Here is a 23,690-nt window from a genome sequence, read left to right on the forward strand (position 1 = left end):
CCCCTACCTAGCTCCAGGAGGGGGAGTTGGCTGAATTTCCAACAAAAACTGCATTAGGTCTGATGGATAGGTCCCTGTTTGGCACAAATACTTGCAATCCATTTGCAATTGGCTACTAAGCCAAAGGTTAGCAGTATGAACCCACCCAATGGTGTCGCAGAAGACAGGCCTGACAGTCTGCTTCTGTAAAGGTTACAGCCGAGAAAACCTTACGGAGCACTTCTACTCTGTAACAAATAGGGTCGCCATGAGTCGGAGTTGACTGGACGACAGTGGGCTTGGTTTTTTGTTTGGGGCAGATGGTCTTCCAGTTCTGACAGTCTGTCATGGAACTGACCAGCTAGTGGGTTTGTGGTGGAATTCCCCCCCTTTTCCCCCAGCTCTCATTCAATTACCCATACATTTATGGAGCCCCTCCCCTGTGCCCTGCACCCTGCAGACCCAGCACAAGGACCCCCACTCACCCCACACCACAACCTGCGAGGCAGGGACAAAAACACTCCTGAAGGTAAGGCGAGCTGACCAAGACCACACGGCTAGTACAGCTCAGAGCAAGAGTGCTGTGGTGGGAAAGGCCTATGAGCAGGAGGAGGTGCCATGGTTGGGGGACTGAAGAACAGGCCTGCCAGGCCAGGATGGAGGAGAATGGGGCTGAGCCTGTAGGCTGGGGCCTCTAGGACCTCCAGGGGCCCCCAGTCAGGCAGGGCAGGCCTGTGAAAACAGGGCTGTCCACAGACGGGCCTTTGGGATGCTGGGCCCATTGTGGGCTTTATGGGAAATAGGAACCCCCAGAAGCCTCGACCCATTTTATCCACTTGTAAAAGAGCTGGGGGAAGCAGTGTCTCAGCCCTGAGCACCCCTTGTTCCTTGGGAGCTTCAGTCAGTCACTTCAGCTGCTGAAAAGTGAGGATGCTGACGATGCTGGCACCATCTGGGCTGTGCAGGGGTCAAGCAGGACAGCCCATAATAACTGGAAGGGCTTATTATGATGCTACAGAAGGGGGGTGCGGGGGGAATGGAGTTTACATAACAGCTCAGTGATTTTCCAGAATGGGTCCCCTGGGTCAGAGACGGCTTTATCCACTGGGGCAGCCTGTCCTGTTCCTGCCCGCTGGGCCCAGAAGGCAGCTGCAGTCTTCATCTTAAACCTGAAGAAGCTAAGCCTGGCCTCCGACTGGAATATGGACAAGGGCAGGATGGGCTCTGTTGGGACGACACTTGGCAGAGAGAGGTGTGCAGCAAATGTCCTCTCAGTGAAGGAAGAGTATATTGGCAAAGATTTTTAAAAATGTTAATACTCGGTGCTGGCAAGGGTATGGTGAAATGCTGCCAGGAGAGGTATAAATTGGTACCATATTTTTTAAAAGAAGCTATTTGCCTATATGTAATGTAAATCTTTAAGAACACTCATACTCAAAGGAAGAGATAAAATGACCTCCTTTTGCAGATGATATGAAAGTACACCTAGAAAACCCAAGAAAATAAAACAAATGCAAACGGTAAGCATATTCAGTAAGATGGCAAGACATAAAATTAAAAACAACAAAAAATGACAGCATTCCTATATACAAACAACATCCAGTTAGAAAACATAATGAAAGAGAAGAACACATTTACAAGAGTGGCAGAACAGAGAAATTACCAGGGAGTAAATCTAACATGAAATGTACAAAATCTATATTTAAAAAAAAAAGTTATAATAGGCTGCAAGAGTGTTGACTTAGGAAACAAATAAAAGTCAACAGCAATGAATTGGGAAACACGCCTGGCCTTTGTATAGGACGATTCCACATCACATGATGTCAACTTTCCCCAAGTTAACATATAAATTTAACACAGTCTTAATTTTAAAAAATCAACAAGTATCTTTTCTGCAGCCAGACAAGCTGGTTCTAAAGTTTACACAGAAAAAATAAATAAGCAAGAAGACCTAAGAAAACCTTTGAAAAAGAGCAATGAGGGGAGTTGCCTACTATGTATGTTCAGACATATCCTAAAGCCTCCATAATTCAAAGAGGGTTGCAGTTGCATAAGAATAAACAGATGGCCCTAATGGAACAAAACCGCTCAAAGCTACCCTACAGGACAGAGTAGAACTGCTCTCATAGAGCTTCCAAGGAGTGCCTGGTGGATTCGAACTGTGGATCTTTTTTCGGTTAGCAGCTGTAGTAGCTCTTAACCACTGCGCCACCAGGGTTTCCCATGGAACAAAAGGAGCCCAGAAATAGAAAGTCTAAGTATATACGGAAATTTAGTATTTTAGTGATAAAGGTCCGGGGAATCTGATCTCAAATCATTAGCAAAAGACAGACTTTATAATAAATGATATGGGAATAGAGGTGAGACTGCTTTTAGGATACCTTTTAATTCCAGAATCAAGTAAATGTTTTACATATTTAAATAATTAAATAAATTAAAAAAAAAATCACAAAAAGCACAAGCAGCCAAAGAAAAAAATAGGTAAATTTAGACTTCATCAAAATAAAAAACTTATGTGCTTTAAAGCCCTGGTGGCAAAGCGGTTAAGAGTTTGGCTGCTGTCACAAGGTCGGCAGCTCAAATCCACCAGGAAGTCCTTGGGAACCTTAGGGTCAGTTCTACTCTGTTCTATAGAGTCCTATCAGACGGAATCTACTCAGTGGCAACAGGTGTTCTTGGTTTTTTATGAAGAAAGTGAAAAGATAACCCACAGAATGGGAGAAAATATTCGCAAATAATATATCTGATAAGGTACTTGTATCCAGAATATATAAAGAACACAACTCAATAATAAAAAGAAAACTAAACTGATTTAAAAATGGGCAAAGATCTGATTAGACATTTCTCCAAAGGAACCAAAAAGCAAATGAAAAGATGCTCAGTGTCATTCATCATCCATCCCCGTTGCCATCCAGTGGATCCCAGCTCATCAGGGAAAGGCAAATCAAAACCACGATGGGATACCACTCTTACCTGGTAGGATGGCTAGAGCCCAAAAGTCCGATAATAAGCCTTTGTGAGAATGTGGAGAAATCAGAACCTCCGTATACCGCTGGTGGGAATGTGAAATGGTACAACCACTTAGGAAAACAGTCTGGCTGCTCCTAAAACTGTTAAGCAGAGTTACCATATAACCCAGGAATTCTGCTCTTAGGGTGTAAGGAAAACATACGTTCACACAAAAACTTGTACACAATTGTTCACAGTAGCATTATTCATAATAGCCAAAAAGTGGAAACAACCCAAATGTCCATCGACAGACGAATGGATGGACAAAATGTGGTATACCCATATGATGAAATATTATTCAGCCATAAAGAGAAATGAAGTCCTGGTACATGCTACAACATGGATGAACCTTGAAAAAATAAGGCTGAGTCAAAGAAGCCAGACATAAAACGTCACCTATTGTACGAAAACATTTACATGAAATGTTCGGAATAGGCAAATCCACAGAGACAGAAAGTAGATTAGTGGTTACTTAAGGCTGCGGAGATGGGAGGGCTGGGGGTGACAGCTAAAGGGTACAGGGTTCCTTTTTGAGGTGATGAAAATGTTCTAAGATTGATTGTGATGACAGTCGTATAATTCTGTGACTATACGGTCATGTGCCATATAATATCCATTTGGGCAACATCTGACCACATATATGTCTGTGGTCCCATAAGGTTATAATAGAGCTCAGAAATCCCAATTGGAGAACGGGACTAACCAATGTAACTGGACGTAGGGAATGCGACAACTTGCTGCATTCAACACATGCATCTCTTGTCTCTTGTATACAAAGCCATCGCACTGCCAGGAGTATAACGGTACAGTACTTATATCATGTATGACATCTATGTCTTGATAGTCATAATAAATGCCTATGTTTCTGGCTTAGGTATGTACTGTACTTTCTATCGTTATTTTACATGAACTTTCCCTACTCACAAATAAAAAGTTTACCGTATAAGTGTATGCTTCAACTCTCGTTAGGCAGCAACATCCAATCTCATGTACTGTGCATTTTTAGGGGGTTGCAGTGTTATCTCTCTGTTTTTCTTTCAGAAACATTATTGTGAAATGCATCATGACTCCCAAATGCAGCAAAACCCGTGCTAGTGACAGAAGCAGCAAGAGGCAAAGGGGAAGTATCAGTTTGGAAGAGAAACCATATAGCTTTGCTTATAATACGGTGTTCACACAAGGTCCAAATCGCATTACGTCTTATTTTACAGAACGTACCGTGGATGTTAAGCAACACATGACTGTATTAAAAATCACTGAATTGTATACTTTAAATAGGTGAATTTTATGGTATATGAATTGATGTCTCAATAAAGCTGTTGCCAAAAAGAAACTGAAAGCCAAATCCTGCAATTAAACGTAGACGAAAGCAAATTAATCTCATTGTGCATTACAGTGATAACATACTAAAAAAAACCCCAAACCCATTGCTGTTGAGTTGATTCCAACTCATAGCGACCCTCTAGGAACAGAGTAGAACTGCCCTATAGGGTTTTATGGAAGCAGAGTGCCACATCTTTCTCCCGAGGAGCGGCTGGTGGGTTCGAACTTCCGACCTTTAGGTTAGCAGCCAAACGCTTAATCATTATGCCACTGAATTGTAAACCCCAAATTGTACATGTAAAAATTGTGAAATTAGCAAATATTTTGTTATGTATATTTTTACCACACACAAAAAATATTCCAGAGGCATCCAACCAGAGAGAAGCATCCCCCCAGGAAAACCAGACCGGTTGGGGCTGCTCAAGGTGAGAAGCTGTGAGGCAGGCATCCTCCCAGGAACCTTAGCACAGCCTGGGGGACCATGGTCCTGTGCTTGGTCGATGACATCCTAGATCGGGTTTATGGACAGGAAGGGGGGAGGAGGCAGCCTGGCAGGAGAAAGGGAGAATAGAGAGGCAGGAGGAACAGGAGGCTCAGGCTGCAGGTCAGGGAGGCTGAGCAGACCCTACTTCACACCCAACAGGGCCTCAGCCTGGATCTTGGCGGGGTGGGAGGGCTGTTTCCAGGGCCACCTCTTAGGCCATTGGTGGCCACCCAGAAAACAGGAACCCCATGGGCATCCATGGCTCCTGGCCATTCTTCTTGGGTCTCCACAACACCATTCCACCTACACAGCACCAGACTAGTTTCCTCCACAAACAATCCCGTTGGGTCTGCCCCAGTTTTATATCCTTCAAAGTTTCCACTGGCACGTAGGGAGAGGGGGACACAAACTCCTCCCTGAACCACTAGGCCAGATGCCCTGGCCTGGTGACCTCTTCAAGCTTACCTTCCACCACGCTCCCTTCTCACCACTTGATTTCAGCAACCCTGGCCTCCTCCCACCCCCCAGCTTGGGAGCTCCTCTCTCCCTTAGGGCTCCTCTCTCCCTTAGGGCTCTTGTGCGCTCTCCTGTGGTGAAGAAGACTCTCCCCTCCTGCCTCTCCAAATAACTTTCCAGGGCTGGCTCCTTGTTTGAAGCCACAGGGAGGTGGCACTGGGGAAGGCCCTGGTCCTGACTACCTATTTTCCAGGTTCCTGTCTGGGGCTCCTGTCACACTGTGGGGACCTGAGCCAGCTTGGAAATAAACCCAAAAAACCAGCTGCCGTAGACTCGACTCTGACTCATGGCGACCCCATATGCGTCAGGGGCAGAACTATGCTGCAGAGGGTTTTCAGTGGCTGAGTTTCTGGAAGCAGACCATCAGGCCTTTCTCCTGAGACAACTCTGGGTGAACTAAAACCTCCCACCTTTCAGTTCGCAGCCGAGACTGTTAACTGTACCACCCAGAGGCGCCAGCTCAGAAATAACCCTGTTCTATAGAGACAAATGTAGACTAGAGGTACCAGAGGCTGGGGGAGAGGGTAGAATGGGGAGTTACTGCGTAAGGGGGGCTGAGTTTCTGTTTGGGGGGAAGACTGGGTTTTAGAGACAGTGGCAATGGCTGCATAATGGTGAATGTAATTAATGTCACTGAATTGTGCCCTTAAAAATGGTTAAAATGGCAAATGATTTGTTATATATATTTTAAGAATGCCATGAGCCACTGAGTTATACCCTTAAAAATAGTTAAAATGGCAAATTTTATTATATAGATGTATACACGTTTTTTAACCACAATAAAAACCAAACTCGTTGCTGTTGAGTCGATTCCACCTCATAGTGACTCTATAGGACAGAGCAGAACTTCCCATAGGGTTTCGAAGGCTGTAAATCTTTACAGAAGCACATAGCCACATCTTTCTCCTGTGGAGAGGCTGGTGGGTTCGAACTGCCAACTTTTTGTTTAGCAGCCAAGTGCTTAACCACCGTACCACCTTTTTAATCACAATAAAAAAAGTTAAAGAAAAAAGAAACCTGCCCACTCTCTCAGAACTGGGGCTGGAGGAGCCACCTCCTTGCCCCTCTGTGCCGACCCCTGAAGTGCCCACGGGGCGAGGCAGGCAGTAGACTGGTAAGAAAGGACAGGGCGCAGGGACCCTGTAAGCCCTGGAGCTGCAGTCAGTCCAGGAAGGAGCAGGCTGGCCGCTCGCCCCTGTGCTCATGTCTGCGCTACGGGACCCAAGGATTCAAGATCCTTCGAAGTCCCTCTGCCCTAAGGGTGGCCGATGTGAACTGTCTAGGCCTGTTGTGCCAGGTGACTGGCCTTAAGGAACAAACAAGAGCACAGAGAGACAGCAGACAGTAGGCCACAAGTTGGCCCCGCGTCTGCTCCCTCATGTGCTGCAGGGAGACACTCAGGTACTCGTCTGTCTGTCACCAGCAGCCCCTCTCAACCAGGTACCACACCTACACCCTCCTTCAGTAGAGACTGAATGAGCCCCCTCCACCACGCTCAAGGTCCGCACTTACCCTTTTTTACACAACCACACTTGTTACCTCACTTTTGAAAGATGCCTGCCTGTGCACCCCTGTACCCTAGGCACTGCCTTCTACCTCTGTCTAGTCTGGCCTGATGCAGAGCACCAGGTTTGGGAGAAGAATTAAGACCCAGCCCCAAACCTAGCCATGGTCCAGACACCAGGCCTCTGAAGGCTGGGGGGAGAGGAGGCAGCTAGAACTTTTGGGACAACTTCTGCTCTAGAATCTTCCGGTGAAGTTTCCAGTAAGCATTCCAATCTCCAGGTGCAATTCAGGACCATGTGCACTGCCTACCATACCCACTGCCCCAAAAGTTTTAGGAACCAGGCTACAGTTTTACTAGAAAGAAATACTCCTGGCCTAGGCAGCTAGTAAGAGGCAAAGAATGACTTAGACAAAGAACACCGGGCAGCCAAAGGTGAGGAGAGAGGAAGGAGAAGGGAAATGCTTTATGTTGGCGGCAGCAGCAGCAGCAGCAGCAGGGCAGGCTGCCCTCCGCTGTGGTGGGGTCAGAAGGATGTCTCCTCCGACTGTGGCCACACAGCTGATGATTGGGGAGGAGGCGCTGGTCGGGGTCTGTGCTCACAGGAGGAGTGCACGTGCCACCTTTGGGGGATCGCGGCCCCAATCTTCTCAGCACCCCCACTGGCAATGTTGGGGAGGTGCGGGGCGGGGGTCATGCCTCACATCTCTGAACCTAAACCCAGAGAAGGAGAAAGACAGGCCAACACCCCAGGCTGCACGAAGTAAACTGTGAGACCATGTCAGTGGTGCCAAAGTTCCGGCTCCTGCACCAAAAGCAAGGCTGCCCGAGACACAGACGTGTGGGCAGGATGCCCTGGAGGAGGCATCATCCTAAAGGTGGCACAGAAGGGAAGCAGAGAGAGAAGAATGCAGGGCTGCTACTAAGCTGGGAGAAAGAGGGGGAAATGGAGGACAGGCTGGAGGCTGCACCCCTCCATCTGTGACACCTTGGAGGCAGGGAGGTTCTGGGACAGGCCACCTGAGAACAGCTGCTTGTTTCCTGCCACCCTACCAAGTGCTGAGTGAGCCTCCAAGGCCAGGGGACAGGGGCACAGGGAGACAGGGGGAGAAGGTGCATCCCACGGTGGGGCAGAGGCCATCCTCTGGCTAGAAAAGAGAAACTGCTGGGCTGGTCCTGACCCCCACCCCACAAAGCCGCTCCAACCTGCCTGACCTCTGCTCCCTCCTGTCACCCTCCAGGGCGCTGGAGTCCCTGCCCTTCCCAGACTGTGTGGATGGGGCTGGGTGGGGGAGAGTGTGGCCCACACATAGGACAGAGTACTATGCTGGCATTAAACACGTTTTCAAACAAGTTTTAATGATATGAGACAATGATATGTGTTCTATGAAGAAAATAAAGCTGTATGTTCAGTCTGACCCCTGTTACATAGACAAACACGGTAAAAAGTTTTTAAAAAGGCTGGAACTAGAAAGCACGACAGAACCACAAGCTCTGAGTGGTGGGGTTTTGGGCATGAATTTTATTCTCTTGAGTTACAGCGCTCCCATCTCACTTTTATGCAGCAGCCACAGGTAAAGAACGGACATCTCTGGGGACGCTGAGATGAGGACTGCACAGCGTAGCCCAGGCCACAGTATGCAATACCTGGAGTTTCTTCTGTTTTCCCCTCCCATGAAATTCTGAGAAGCAAAATAAAAACCCTCCTGCCAGGGGGGCAGATTCTACACTCCCCTCCCCGCTTTTAATTGTGGTAAAAATATATACGACCAAACATTGGCCAATTCAACAATTTTTACGTGTACAATTCAGCAACGTTGATTATGTTCATCATGATGTACAACCATCACCAGGACCCATCTGCAGACTGTTCTACCACCTTAACAGAAGCTCAGCACCCCCAAGCAATGCCTCCCCTCTCCCCCTCTCTGCCACACCTGGAAACCCCCAATAAACTCTGGCCTCTCTGTGTCTGTCTACTTCATATAAGTGGGATCCTACAATATTTGTCCTACAATATTTGTTCTTTTGTGTTTGACTTGTGTCTTAGTCATCTAGTGCTGCTATAACAGAAATACAACAAGTTGATGGCTTTAACAAAGAGAAATTTATTTCCTCAGAGTAAAGTAGGCTAAAAGTCCAAAGTCAGGGCGTCAGCTCCAGTGGAAGGCTTTCTCTCTCTGTAGGCCTTCTTCCCCTGGACTAGGAGCTTCTCCACGCAGGGACCCCAGGTCCGAAGGATGTGCTCTGCTCCCAGCACTGCTTTCTTGGTGGAATGACGTCCCCATCTCTCTGCTCGCTTTTCTTTTACATCTCAAGAGATTGCCTCAAGACACAATCCAATCTTGTAGATTGAGTCCTGCCTCACTAACACAACTGTCACCCATCCCCCCTCATTAACATCGTAGAGGCAGGATTTACAGCATATAGGAAAATCACATAAGACCCGGAATCATGGCCCAGCCAAACTGATACACACTTTTTTGGGGGGACATAATTCAATCCATGACAACTTGTTTCACTCAGCTGATGTTTTCAAAGTTCATCAGTGTTGTGACATGTGGCAGGACTGCATTTCTCTTTATGGCTGAGTACTATCCCACTGTATGGGTATACTGCATGTTGCTCACCCATTCATCTGCTGATGGAGAAGCTGCCATTTTAGCCATGATTTCTTAGTAGAGTTTCTCGTGGAAGGCCCTGGAATTCCCAGCCCATAGCCGACAGGCTGCTGAATGTCTCCGCTCCCCCATCTTATTAGTTTGGAAAATGGGCCTGAGGGCCCAGTGACTTTTAGCACCCTTCCTCCTGAGAATGTTGTTAAATAAGCCCGAATATCCATGAGCTCTAACTCGAGAGCATTTATTGCCTAAATACAAGGGCACGACTGAATTCTCAGATGGAGGTTGAGACAAGCCCAAACTTTGGTGAGTAGCAGGCTGGTTTTGGGTTCTCAACTCCTAATTACCAAGTGACATTAAAAGGAGTGAGGTTTCAAAATAGCAGCAGTAGTGAGTGACTAACAGGATGTGCTATTCAGCGCTTCCACTTCTCTCCTTCGCATGGGAGGAGCGGGAATTTATTTCGGGACCCACTGCAGGAAGGGGACGTGTGGGAGAAGGCGGCCAGGCCCCAGGCTTGTTTGCTTTCTTCCAAGCTTCAAAACACATTTTTTAAATTAGGTGGTAAAGAATACAGGGTAATTTTTGTGGCACCAACATACTTTCTTTCAAGATATGATTTATATGTTTGGCCCACATTTTAAATGAAATGGTTATTGAGATAAATGGCCATGCTGGAGGTTGCAAAATGGTTTCCATTATGCAGCTCTTATTTAAAGTCCCTTAGAAAACTTTTTGAAAAGTACCTCTTTAAAAAGGCAGACACTTTGCATTTTTGATCTCTCCCTCAGAGGGCTTTTGGGGTTAACATTGGAGGGAGGGAGAAGAGAAGGGAGAAAGTCTCGAATGCTCAGAGCTCTGGATGATGTGAACATTGAATATGAACACACACAGACTTCGTTTGGTGAGAAGAGATCATTTTGAAACTTTCAATCAAGCCAATGCAGGTGACCTGGAATCTCAGGACAGGGACATGAGTCAATCCAGGAAGGCATTTGCAAAAATGTTTCGTCTCTCCTGCATGGGCCTTGCCACTGGGCCTGATGATCAGAGACCAAGTAAGTAGACAGATGCAGGCCCCTTGGCTTTCTATAAACCTATAGAGCCAAATGGTTAATGTGCTTGCCTGCTAGCCAAAAGGTTGGTTGTTCGAGTCCACAGAGAGGCACCTCAAAAGAAAGGTCTGGAAATCTACTTCTGAAAAATCAGCCATTGAAAACCCTATGGAGCACAGTTCTACTCTGACACACATGGGGTCACCGTGAGTTGGAGTTGACTTGACAGCAACTGGTGGTACAGTAGCCAGACAGTGTGGTACTGAGACAAGGGCAGAAAAGAACAGAGTCCAGAAATAGACTCCTACGTATTTGAATCAACTGACTGTAAACAGTGTCAGGTCCATTCCATGGGGAAAGAACAGTCTTCAACAAATGGTGCTGAAATAATTAGATATCCACAGGAAAAAAAAAATGAACCCTGACCCTTACCTCACACCATACACACAAACATTAACTTGAAATGGATCATGGGCTTATATATAAAAGCTAAAAGTATAAAACTTCTACTAAAGAACGTAAGAAGAAAATCATTGAGACTTTGGGATAGGTAAACATTTCTTAGGACACCACCAAAAGCACAAACCATAAAAGAAAAATCACTAAGCTGGACTTTGTCAAAATTAAAACCTTTTTCTCTCTTAAATACAACATTAAGGAAATGAAAAAGCAACCCAAAGACATGGAGAAAATATTTGCACTACATATATCTGATAAAGGATTTATGTCTAGAAAATATAAAGAACGCTTATCACTCAATATTAAGATACATAATAATCTAATGAAGACATAGGCAAAAGATTTGAATGAAATGTCATAAAAGACGACAAACATATAGAAAATAAGGACATGTAAAGATGTTCAACATCCACTATCATCAGAGAAATGCAATTAAAACTATAATGAGATACCACTACATACTCACTCAAATGGCTAAAACTAAAAAGGCTTACAGTTCCAAGTGTTGGTGAGGATGTGCGGTGGATTGAATTGTGTCCCCCAAAAATATGTGTATCAATTTGTCTAGGCCATGATTCCCAGTATCATGTGACTGTCCTCCATTTTGTGATTGATATAATTTTCCTATGTGTTATAAATCCTACCTCTTTGATGTTAATGAGGTGGGAGAGGCAGCAGTTATGTTAATGAGGCAGGACACAATCTACAAGACTGGATTGTGTCTTGAGACAATCTTTTTGAGATATAAAAGAGAGAAGCAAGCAGAGAGACAGGGGGACCTCGCACCACCAAGAAAGCTGCGCTGGGAGCAGGGTGTGTCCTTTGGACCCAGGGTTTCTGCACGGAGAAGCTCCTAGTCGAGTGGAAGATTAATGACAAGACCTTCCTCCAGAGCCGACAGAAAAAGCCTGACCCTGGAGTTGACGTCCCGAATTTGGACTTCTAGCCTACTAGACTGTGAGAGAATAAACTTCTGCTTGTTAAAGCCATCCAGTTTTGGTATTTCTGTTACATCAGCACTAGATGATTAAGACAGAATTTGGTCCCGAGAGAATGGGCTGCTGTTCTAACAGATACCTAAAATGTGGAAGCTGTTTTGAAACTGCGAATGGGTAGAGGACTCAGAAGGAAGTGAGGAGAAATGTTAACACCAGAGATGGCGCAGATGGTGAGTGAGAAGGAGCAGAGAACCAGCAGCAGCAGACAGAGCCAGGAGACCGGCGCCAGACAGCCGAGTAAGAGAGCTGAGTGCCTTTGTGCAGGAAGTTTCCTTGTGGAGGGGGGTGCCTCCAGGCACTTCTGGTGGAGCTACAGAGTTTTGGAACACTTGGCCCAGCATGGCAGATGCGGGCATGAGGCCCAAGGGGCCAAGACGCCAAGGAACCAGGAAGCAGAAGCTGAAGAGACAAGGAACACAGGAAGTTGAGCTGCCTCAGTCTCAAAGGGTAAGGCCACAACCTCTGGGGTTTCAAAGGGTGGGGCCATGGCCTCTGGTGTTTCTAAGGGCGGAGTCACCACTCAGATGGACTAGGAGAATGGTCTGCCTAAAGCCGAGAGAGCAGAGTTGCTGTTCCAACCTTGATGACAAGGACCTTCCTCCAGAGCCGACAGAGAAAGCCCTCCCCTGGAGCTGACACCCTGAATTTGGACTTCTAGCCTACTAGACTGTGAGAGAATAAACTTCTGTCTGTTAAAGCCATCCACTTGTGGTATTTCTGTTACAGCAGCACTAGGTGGCTAAGACATGCAGCACCAGAACTCTCATACACTGTTGGTGGGAATACAAGATAGTACAACCACTTTGGAGAACAGTTTGACCGTTTCTTAAAAAGCTAAACATACACCATATGACCTGTCAACTCCAGTTCTAGTCATTCACCCAAGAGAAATAAAAACAGTATGTCCTTACACGTTCATTGGATATTTATTCATAATAGCCCCAAACAGGAAACAACACAAATGTTCATCAATAGATAGTGAACAAACAAATTATGATATAGTCATACAATGGGATACTACCTGAAGAACTACCCATACATGCAACAATATGGATGAATCTCAAAAGTATTATACTGAGCAAAAGAAGCCAGACAGAAGAGTGCATATTATATGATTCCATTTATATGAAACTCTAGAAAAGATACATCTAATCCATAGTGGCAGAAAGCAGATTTTTGTTTGCCTGGGGCTAGGCAGTGGAGGAATTGACTAGAAAGGGCCACAAGGCAACCCATACCATTTGGGATAATGGAAATCTTCTATATTTTGATTATGGTGGTAGTTACACAAGTGTGTCAGTTTGTCAAAACTCAGAAATGTACACTTAAAATGAATGGATTTTATTGTAGGTAAATTACACCTCAATTAAAAAAAATTGCTGTTGAATCGATTCTGACTCTTGGTAACCACATTGCTACACAGCAGAACTGAGTTCTATACGGTTTTCTTGGCTGTTACCTTTATAGAAGCAGACTGCCAAGACTTTCTTCTGCAGCTCTGCTGTGTGGGTTTGAACCACCAATCTTTAGGTTAATGGCTGAGAGCAAACCATCAGTGCCACCCAGTGACCTTACACCTCAATAATTTTGATAATTTAGCAAAAAAAAAAAAGCAACTTTAAAAAGGAGGTTCACAGAATATAAATATATATTTATAATAACTGCCAAAAAATTTAACAAGAGGAATACTGTGTCCTTTTCCAAGAAGGCAGAGGGTGGTCAATACTGACGTGGGGCCCATTCTGCCTTTTAAGTACGGGAACAGTTTCCTAACCATTTTATCTAGAAGTCTTATTTCCCAACTGTTTTAAGCAGAACAGAATTGCTACAATCTAGCGTTTCCTCGCTTCCTCACTAAATGGGACGCATTCTCTTACCCTGGATATGATGCCCCCTTTGGTCACCAATCAACACCATTGGTTTAGCCTAGGAGCTATGAGCTGAGTCTCTGAAGCCAGACTCCCAGTGCTGTATCCCAGCTCTGCCACCTCCTAGCTGTGTCCCCAGGGGAAACTTACTTTCTGTATCTCTTTTCTCATCTGAAAAATGAAGACAAAAATGGTATCTCCCTCATAAGGCTGTTGTGACAATTAAACGAGTTAATGAATAAAAGGTGCTCAGAACAGTGCCCAACAGAAGGTCAACTCTGTATAAGTATGCGCTGTTATCTGTTTATAATTATCCAGAACACAACTTTACAGCCTGAAAAACAAAATCCCCGTTCATATCATTAATGTTTTTGGTAAGCTCTCGGAAGTTGTGGGTAATCGACCTCATATAATAGCCTAATTAAAGCTTTTCATGCTGAGCAGAACATGAAGCTCTACTGTCTTCCAGGAAGAGGACATCTTAGATGGCATTCCTTCACTCACTCCAAGAATCATTAAGTGCCTATTTCATGTCAGAAGTTGTCATTCAAATATGACTCTTTAATCCCTACTCTTTTTAATCACCTCATATGCATGAAGAGTTGGAAAATGAAAAAGGGAGTCAGAAGAAGAACTGATGCATTCAAACTGTGGTGTTGGCAAAGAATATTGAATATACTGTGAACTGTCAAAAGAACGAACAAATTGGTCTTAGAAGAAACATAAGCAAAATGTTCCTTAGAAATAAGCATGGTGAGACTTTTATTTGCTTGTGTTGGACACGTCATTAGGAGAGATCAATCACTAGAAAAGGACATGAAGTTTGGTAAAGTAGAGACAAAAAACCCAAACCAAACCCACTGCCATTGATTCCAACTCATAGTGACCCTACGGAGGGCCAACAAAGATGAGGGAGAGCCTTGAGGAGATGGGCTGACACACAGCTGCAGCAATGGACTCAAACATGCCAATGAAAATGAAGACGGCGCAGAACCGGGCAACACGTCGTTCTGTCATACACAAGGTCGCCGTGAGTCGGGGCTGAACTGATGGCAACCAGCAGCAACAACGATCTCTACCATAGAGATATATAGGTGCTATTTCACAGATAAAGAACTTAAGGCTCAGAGAAGGGAGATGACCTGGCCAGGGTCATACAGCTGTTGAATGGCAAAGCCGAGATTCAAACCCTGGTTTCATGCCCAGTGTTCTCTTCTCCACCATGGCTTCTGGCAAATAGGTGCATCTTGGGGTCCGAGTGGACGTCTTGCCAAAAGAACTATCCCTTGAAGGACGACTGTGTGATGGAGTGAGTGCTGGCCTCAGAAAGGCCTTCCCAAAGCAGCTGACAGGTCACTGTTGAAAGGGCAGCATCACGGAGCCCATTTTCTGGGCCCTTAATCATCACAAATCTTAACAAAACCCCCATACTCTGTACAACACGAGCTAAGAATGCCAGAGACCTTAGGTCAGGTTCCCATGACCCATGAGACATTAGTCAATCCAGGAGTCCGTGTATACATGTGTGGGATTTCAGGTTCCCTTAGATGGGCACTAAGGGAACCTGAAATCCCACACATGGACCTGCCAGGCCTCTCTCCACCCTTCCCTCCCTCTGCTCCCTTCTCCGCCCATGGCCACTGCTCTGCCAGATCCCCCTCAGCTCAGTGGCATTGGGTACAAAGGAAACAGCCCTGGACTTGGTGAAGACAGTCCCAGGTTCAGATTTGGGCTCTACTACTCACTAGCTCTGTGATCTTCAGCAAAGTTACTTAATCTCTCTGAGACTCAGTTTTCCCCTCTGCAAAATGGGTATGTCCATTCTACCATCAATCTCACGAAGGTTGCCAAGGGTTAAACAAAATAACGATTGGAAGCACTAACCCCTGCCTAGCCCTGAGCAGGTCCTTTGAAAATATTAAACGGATCTGAGTTTTAATCTCCATCCAACTGTGTTTGAGGTCACAGGTACAAATAGCAGGGTGAGGAGTACGACTGCTCCATGGGGTTTTCTAAGCTGTAATCTTTACAGAAGCAGATCGCCAGGACTTCCTCCTGAAGAGCCCCTGGGTGGATCTGTATCAGCACCCTTTCTGTTAGCAGTCGAGTAGTTAACCATTATGCCACCAGGGCTCCTTGGGATAGAGGTACCAGGAAGGAAAACGGAGCTCTTTATGGAGGACGCATCCATCCATTCAACCACTCATTCATTCAACGAACATTTATTGAACACCTACTGTATACCAGCACTATGCTAGGTGCTAGGTGTTCAGCAGTGTTCTAGACAGGTACAGCTCTTGCCCTCCGGAGTTCCCCAACCATGTGAAGCTCACATGCTGGTGGAGGTGACAAGAGACTCACACATAAAAAGACACAATAGTGCCAACATGTCTTAAGTGCCATGAAGGAGGATAAGCAAGGAATGAGACATGGAGTCATGGAGGACAAACTTCAGAAAGGGATCCTGGGTAGGGCTTCTCTGCAGAGGTGACATGTAAGCTGAGATATGAATAAGTAGAAGGAACAGTCAATCACAGCTGAGCACTTAACCATTGTGCCACCAGATCTTCCTAATTCATACCTAATGTGTTATTCCAGACTGACTGGAACCCTCTCAGGTAAGAGCTTGCTGTATTCCAGGGCTGACAGAAGAGCACTGGGTAAAGTGAGCAGGGTCCGAGGCAGAATGACGTGCAGTATGTGATCAGTGAACCCATGGCAAGGAGATGGGGTTCATTTCAAGCCATTGGATGCAAGCAGGAAATGATACGACCACGGGGTTGCTGAGAGAAATGGGGAGAAGTAGACATACTTGAATTACATTTTGGTGGTAGAATCTACAGGCTAAGCGTAAACATTTAAGATCAGAGTTCTAAAATGTCAGCGATGGAAAAGATCTTACACAGCATCAAGCCCGCCCCCCACGGTTACAGCGAAATTGATGCCCAGAGAGGGGATGTGGCTTCAGGAAGGTCACCAGCAGTGCTGGGCCTGGAACCCTAGGTTAGCAGGGTGGTCCCAGGCTGCCCTGTCCTAGGTCAGAACGGGCTCAGGCCATGCCTGCGGATACAGAGGTGACAGGGTCAGCTCTCTGAGGACTCTCCTGATTGGCTGTGCCCAGACAAACGTTGACTCTGAAAACAAACGTGCTGTGGTCTCCGTGGAGCACAAACATCCTCCCTAGGTGTGCATGCAACTCTGCACTTTCCTTGGGAAACGGAAGTGTTGGCTTTCTTCCCTGCAGCCCCGGTGAAAGAGCCTGGGAAATGGCAGACCTAACCTGAAATCAGGCTCTGTCACCAAAAAACAAAAGGGCTCAGCAGTGAGTTGGTCAGCTGTTCCAGGGACAGGGTGCGGGGGGTTAAGTGGAAGCCCCAGGATTTATGAGGGGATGGCTATACTCACTAATAGCAGTCCTTACTACTACTACTCCCCGTTGCTGTTGAGTTGATTCAGCCTCATAGCGACCCTACAGGACAGAGTAAAACTGCCCCATACCATTTCCAAGGCTGTTATTTTTAGGGGAGCAGACTGCCACCTCTTTCTCCCACAGAGTAGCTGGTGGGTTCGAACAGTTTACCTTTCAGTGAGCAGCCGAGCACTCACCCACTGTGCCACCAGGTCTTCCTAATTCATACCTAATGAGTTATTCCAAACTGACTGGAACCCTCTCAGGTTCCTCCCAAGCCTGCTCCCTTTGCCCTGGGGCAGTTCTTTGAAACTCCTCCCACCCAGGTACCAGCTGCCTGAGAGATCCTGAGAAGTCAGAGGCAGGCTTGGCAGGCCCCAACCCGCTCAGCTGGAAAGGCCATCTTGGGGACCCCCTGCCAGCTGTGAGGCCCCTTCCTCCTGAAGCCGTGGAGACAGGCCCAGCAGCTGTGAGGCTCTGGGGCTCTGCAGGCTGGGCCCCTGGGGCCTGAGAGGCTGCTTGGAAAGGAGCTTCTCCCTCTTCCATATGGAATTGTTTTTTTCCCTGCTGAGGAAGATAAGCTACGGAACTCATTTTGTATGGGATCAGCAGAAATTCTGAGAAAAGGACTGATTCATTTTGCTGTGACAGTGAGGGCATAAGGCTTGCAGGAAGTTTTGGGTTCAGGGGGTTTTCAGAGTGCTCGTGGAGGCTCTTGGGAGGCAGGACTGGGAACAGCTCCTACAGCTCTCCTAAAAGTCAGAACTTAGGGCGCCTCACCCTACTGCATGCCCCAGGCCTTCACCACAGAGCATCAACCTGAGCGTTACAATACAGAGGAGGTCCTCAGAGGGGCTTGCCCCCTCCAAATGTCAAAGCCAGCCCTCTAAGGTGCTGGATACTCAAACAGGGTTTACAGCTGTCCCCTTGGTGAGTCGGTTTAAGATCCCCAGTCAGGACTGCTGCCCCCTAATCTGGTCAAGGGGAGCTCACTCCAAGACCTGCTCTATCCCTTTCCTGCCCAGGAAAACGCTCCCCTGCCTGCTCTGGAGGTGGCAATGCTGGAGACTTTTAGAATCACTGAAGTAAGGGTTCCATCTTAGGGACTTGGTTGGTGTGCTACGTGTCACTGGGGACACAAAGATGACTGAGATGGGCTGGCCCTTTCCCTCTCAAGCACCCATTCTGGCTGGGAGAAAGGTGCCCACATCAGATCACACCAGGCAGGGGATCGCTGATGGGTACAGGTGTGCAGCCTGAGCTTCAGGGAGAAGGTTGTGTCAGCTTAGGCTCTGCAGGGAAGGGGCCGGGCTAGGCCTTGAAGGATGGAACATCAGAATTACACAGGGGAGAAGTCAGATGTGGACATTCCAGAAGGCAGGCCAGCATGGCCTCTAGGGAGGCCCCCAGTAACGCATCCCAGGAGGAAGGGATCCGCGCCAGGGGGCTGTAGACAAGTGAACAGCAAGTGGGGAGGGGGTAGCACAGCTAGGGGTGATAGAGGGAGCAAAGGCATTTGGGCGAGAGCATGCAGGAGAGAACTGAGTGCCAGCTGGAGTGGAGGCTCCTTCCAGGGAGAAATGAAGGAAAAGGCAGAGGGCATCTGGGCTGGGGATGGTGCCTAACTGAGACAGGCAGACGCACTTGGGGCTGCTGGTGGGGTGCAGGCCCACTGAGCTTAAAGAGCTGAGCTGTGCTTCCCAGGTGGAAGGGATACTCAGGAGGTCCCAAGGTGGCAGGTGTGCAATGGGAAAGAGGGGGGATCTGTCTCTGTGTGGCCAGCAGGCCCAGAAGGCTGTGCCAGGAGAGAGAGAGGGATAGGTTAATGTGGATGAGCCACTGGTCATGACTAGGTCATTCAGGGCTGAACTACAGGCTTGCAAACAATGAGCAGGACAGCAACTACTAAACCCCACTGTCCAGTCCCTGCCTGGTAGCACGTAGCCACCCAGGATGAAGGACAGGCATTCAGAGAGGGCTCTGATGCCTTCCAAACGGCCTTGGCTTTGGGGAGCCTGCCTAACACACAGGCCACACAGCCCTGCCTGTGAGCAGAAGACTGGAGGACAAACACGGAACCTTCTGTTCCAAAACAAACAGCCTGCTGGGACGACATGGATCGTGTCTGTCTTTACCTTGGCACTCGTGTGCCTCACACCTAAATATAGATGCCTTTGCAGTGTGGGCATCTGCCCGCTGCCATGGCATCACTGTGCCCAACTTACAGTAGAAGGGCACTGTGTTAAGGCTCTGCATCTTTGCAGTATGTGTCATGGAGCCTCAGGTTCCTTTTTTGTTCGTATTGAACGTCCCCAGCTGCAGGTAAAGCTGACGGACAGTCCTGCACAGGGGCGTGACCACGCCAAGTAGACAGGCAACTGTCCATGGGGGAGGAGTCCCTGGATGGTGCACAGAGTTAACACACTTGGCTGCTAAATGAAAGTTTGGTAGTTCTAGTCTACCCAGAGGCGCCTTGGAAAAAAGGCCTGGCAACCTACTTCTGGAAAAATCAGCCACTGAAAACCCTACGGAGCACAGTTCTCCTCTGATACACATGAGGTTGTATGAGTCAGAATCCCACTGACGGCAACTGGTTTACTGGTTTTACTGGGCAGGAGGAAAAGGCAGAGTCACACAGTCTCCTCTGGTCAGTACTTTTCCAGCCCAGGCAGCCCAGTGCTCAGAGTACTATAATTCTTGACTTTTCCTTCCAGCTGGGCCTGAAGACCAGCTCCAAGTTTTTCAAATTGGCCATAACTTGAAAGAGCTTAAAATTTTAAGAGTGAAAAAAGAAAGTAGTTCTTTCTCTTAATAAATATTAAAAAAAAGAAAACAAAACAAAACCTCACTTTGTAAACAATTCAGAGTTTTCGGTTTTTAGTTTCCTTCAATTCTTTCTCCCTCTGTTCGTTGATAAACAACAGGCACTAAGTTCAGAAGGCTGCACTTTGGGTAACAAAAATGACAGAACAACTGTGGTTTCAAAAAATAACATCTTTAAAGAATCAGCTCCGTGTATTCCATGCCATCTACTCTACCTTCCCGGAAAGGAGTTTTTAATGACAGTTTTGAGCCCTTTCAGAAGGGAGTTTATGCTTCAATGTATTTATGGAATGACCAATGATTAGAGAATGGGGACTTTTCTCTGTGGTCCCAGCGACCCTGAGGAGGAGGTAAATGAAAGTTCATGCTGGAAGCAACATCAAACCCAAACAGAAGAACAGAAGGCCAGGTAATGTATGGGCCTACTATAAAGTCACACCAAAAAATCACTTTATCTTTCTTAATAAATTATTGTATGCTGGGCGAAAAAAAAAAAAAAAAAAAACACTCCAGAGAAAGTTTACAATCTAAATAACTGCTAAGAGCCCATTTTCTCTGTTTTCATTGGCATGGGTCTTGCTAAGTTTAAATTAACATGCACACGATGATGATAAAGAGGAGCCGGAGAGGGGGCTTGTGGGTAAACAGCTCTCGGCAGCCCAGAGAAAGCCCCCAGCCAACCAGGTCCCCCAACCCCTCACATCAGACCCACGTGAAGCCACAGTTGTGGGGCACCCATCCAGGGTGAGAAGCAATGCCCACCATGTCCTCTGTCTGTTGCTCTGCCTACGCCAAGGAGCTTCACTGTAGGCTGACCATCTCTGGCCTTTCCTCTGGTCTCCCTCTCAGGCTGGGACCTGCTCCTCTTCCCCGCCCTGAGTTTTAACCAGTTGGCTCGGGTCTCACTGCCTCTGTGAAACCTTCCAGGTGGGCATCAGAAAACCAACTAGGTACACATGCCAATGCTGACGCTAGGGGTAGGGAGCCATGTAAAGATCAATGAACAAAACTTGGGACCTCCAACTCAACAACAAAAAGACAAACAGCCCAACTAAAAAATGGACAAAGGACTTGAAAAGGTGTTTCCCCAAAGAAGATTTACAAACAGCCGAGAAGTATGTGAAAAGATGCTCACAGTCATCAGTCAACAGGAAAATACAAATTAAAACCACAATTAGATACCACTTCATACCTACTAGGGTGGCTTTTACAGGAAAAATGGAAAGCAGCAAGTGTTAGGGAAGATGTGGAGAAACTGGAACCCTCGTCCATTGTGGGTAGGAATGTAAAATGCTACAGCCACGTGGAAAACAGTTTGGTGATTCCTCAAAAAGTTAAACACAGAATTACCATATGACCCAACAATTCTATTCCAGGTATATACCCAAAAGACTTGAAAGCAACGACTCAAACAGATACTTGTACACAAATGTTCATTACAGCACTATTCACAATAGCCAAAATGTGCAAACGACCTAAGTGCCTATCAGTGGATGAATGGATAAACAAAACGTGGTACATCCATACAATGGAATATCATTCATCCATCAAGAGAATGAAGTCCTGATACGTGCTATGACATGGATGAACCTTGAAAACATTACGCTGAATGAAATAAGTCAGATACAAAACGACAAATAGTGTATGATCCCACTTACATGAAACATCTGGAATAGGTAAAAGTCTATTACTGATGAAAGGGTTTGGGGAAAGGAGAAATGAGGAGTTGCTGCTGAAGGGGTACTGAGTTTCTGTTTGGAGTGATGACAAACTTGGGAACAGACACTGGTGATGGTAGCATAGCGTAGTGGATGTAATTGTCACTGAACTCTACACTTAAAAGTGGTTAAAATGGCAAAATTTTGTTATATATATTTTACTGTGATAAAATTATTCTTGAAAAAAACCCCAACTTGAGCCCCTCCTCCAAAGCTCTTTTAATCTAAACACGAATTTTTTTTTTTTTTTTATTGTCTGCCAGGCACTGTGCTAAACAACATCTGATCCGGTATCTAGTTCCACCCTCAGTGTACCAGAGACCACAGGCGGGCACCATCGTCGCCTTCATCACTCAGGGGCTGGAGCAGCCTGGCTTCTCCACCTCCGATTCCACTCTGCCCTCTGGACCTCCGCCTCATCCTTCCAGACTCAGCGGTCTCCTCCTCCTCCTCTTCTAATTCGGGGGTGTCTCTGTCACAGCCCCAGCACCCCGGGCTTGTGGTTTATTCCATGCAGATGCTGTAGATTGGAGGCTGGGCGTCTGTGTTGTCTGTCTGCAGCATCTCACCCCACACTTGGCACCAAGCTCAGGCTCCGTAACGCTTGTTGAGTTAGTGCATGACAGAAAGGGCCTACTCACTCGGCACCGAGTCAGTCTATGTAAATGCTCTTCTGACAGTTTTAAATTTCAAGCACTTTGAGGGCAAAGAACCCTGCCCTCACAGGGCCTGGTAAACCCAAACACCAAACCCGTTGTCGTCAAGTCCTTTCCAACTCATGGCAACTCCTCATGTGCAGAGTAGAACTGCTCCTTAGGGTTTTCAAGGCTGTGACCTTCTGGAAGCAGATTGCCAGGCCTTTCTTCTGAGGTGCCTCTGGAGGTTCAAAACGCCAACCTTTTGGTTAGTGTTCAAGCACGAATCATCTGTGCCACCCAGGGATCCCTTCAGGGCCTAGTGCCAGGGGTTTTTTGCTGGGTTGGTTTGTCTGTTGTTCTAAAACTCAGTATTTCACTTTCTATCTCTTAATAAGGGATGATTCTTGGGAAGATTAAATGTCAACGAAGTGTTTAAAACAAGGCTTGGCACACAGTAAGTCCTCAATAAATGTTAGCTGCCACTATTATTACTGTTATCAGACCATATTTAGCTATTTAATAAACTCCAGAATGCTACGTTTCCAGGGCAGAGTTAATGAAAACCAATGCATGGAACTTGTCGGGTGTTTTTTGAGTGTTCCCTGAGGGCATTTACAGATGGGTAAGTTTCTCTTGTACCATTCCATTATTGCAAAGGACTGGCTCATGCTGTTCCTCTGCGAGGAGAGCACTTGGCCTCACCCAGAGGACTGGGCCCCAGCTTGGTCACCAACTGGTACAGATGCAAGTGCCAACCATGGAGTGTGACTAAGGTCTTTCCTGTTCCTGAACACCCTGCCACCAACACACACACCTCTCAGGTAATGGGACAAGAGTCCTAGTTCTCTCGGCTCTCACCCTTCCTTCCCTTCCTCTGGATGCTTGCATTGGCTGGGTTCCTGTCACAGCCCCCTCTCCCAGAGTGCCAGGCCCAGGTCAGGTCAGCTGGGCTTTCGTCTCCACCTTAGGACCAATGAGCTGAGGGCATGGGCAGGACAAGCAGCTCTCTGGGCCTGGAGTCCTTCTCTAAGGAGCCTAACTCCATAGTCCTGTGCTGATGAGACACCCAATGGGGACTGTGGGGAGGAAGGCGTTGCTCATTTTAAAGAGTAAAATGATGTGACATATTCACCAGTAAGGAGAATAGGAGAGAGACAGGAAGATCATGGTTAAATGGGGTCACTGGGTCAGCTGAGGGGGTGTGGGGAGAACAGGGATCTCAGAGGATTGCATGATAAGGCCCATGTTGTGCGGTGGCTTGAAATAATTTCGGTATTTCTTGCATT

The 23,690-nt window shown here is 46.8% G+C and overlaps 1 protein-coding gene across 2 annotated transcripts in view; it reads right to left on the reverse strand.

Moving 5' to 3' along the window:
- The window catches only part of ATG7 (autophagy related 7), a 299,990-nt gene that overhangs the window by 4,529 nt on the left and 271,771 nt on the right, over nucleotides 1-23,690 (reverse strand). Inside the window, exon 19 of one of the 2 annotated variants that reach the window (XM_023547908.2) lies at nucleotides 1-23,690. This exon is cut by the window's right edge and continues 21,395 nt beyond it. The exons of the other annotated variant lie outside the window; for it this stretch is intronic. The gene's annotated coding sequence lies outside the window, so the exon portion shown is untranslated. 2 annotated transcript variants of the gene reach the window in all.

Source organism: Loxodonta africana, chromosome 22, assembly GCF_030014295.1.
Source record: "Loxodonta africana isolate mLoxAfr1 chromosome 22, mLoxAfr1.hap2, whole genome shotgun sequence".
NCBI classification, from domain to species: domain Eukaryota; kingdom Metazoa; phylum Chordata; class Mammalia; order Proboscidea; family Elephantidae; genus Loxodonta; species Loxodonta africana.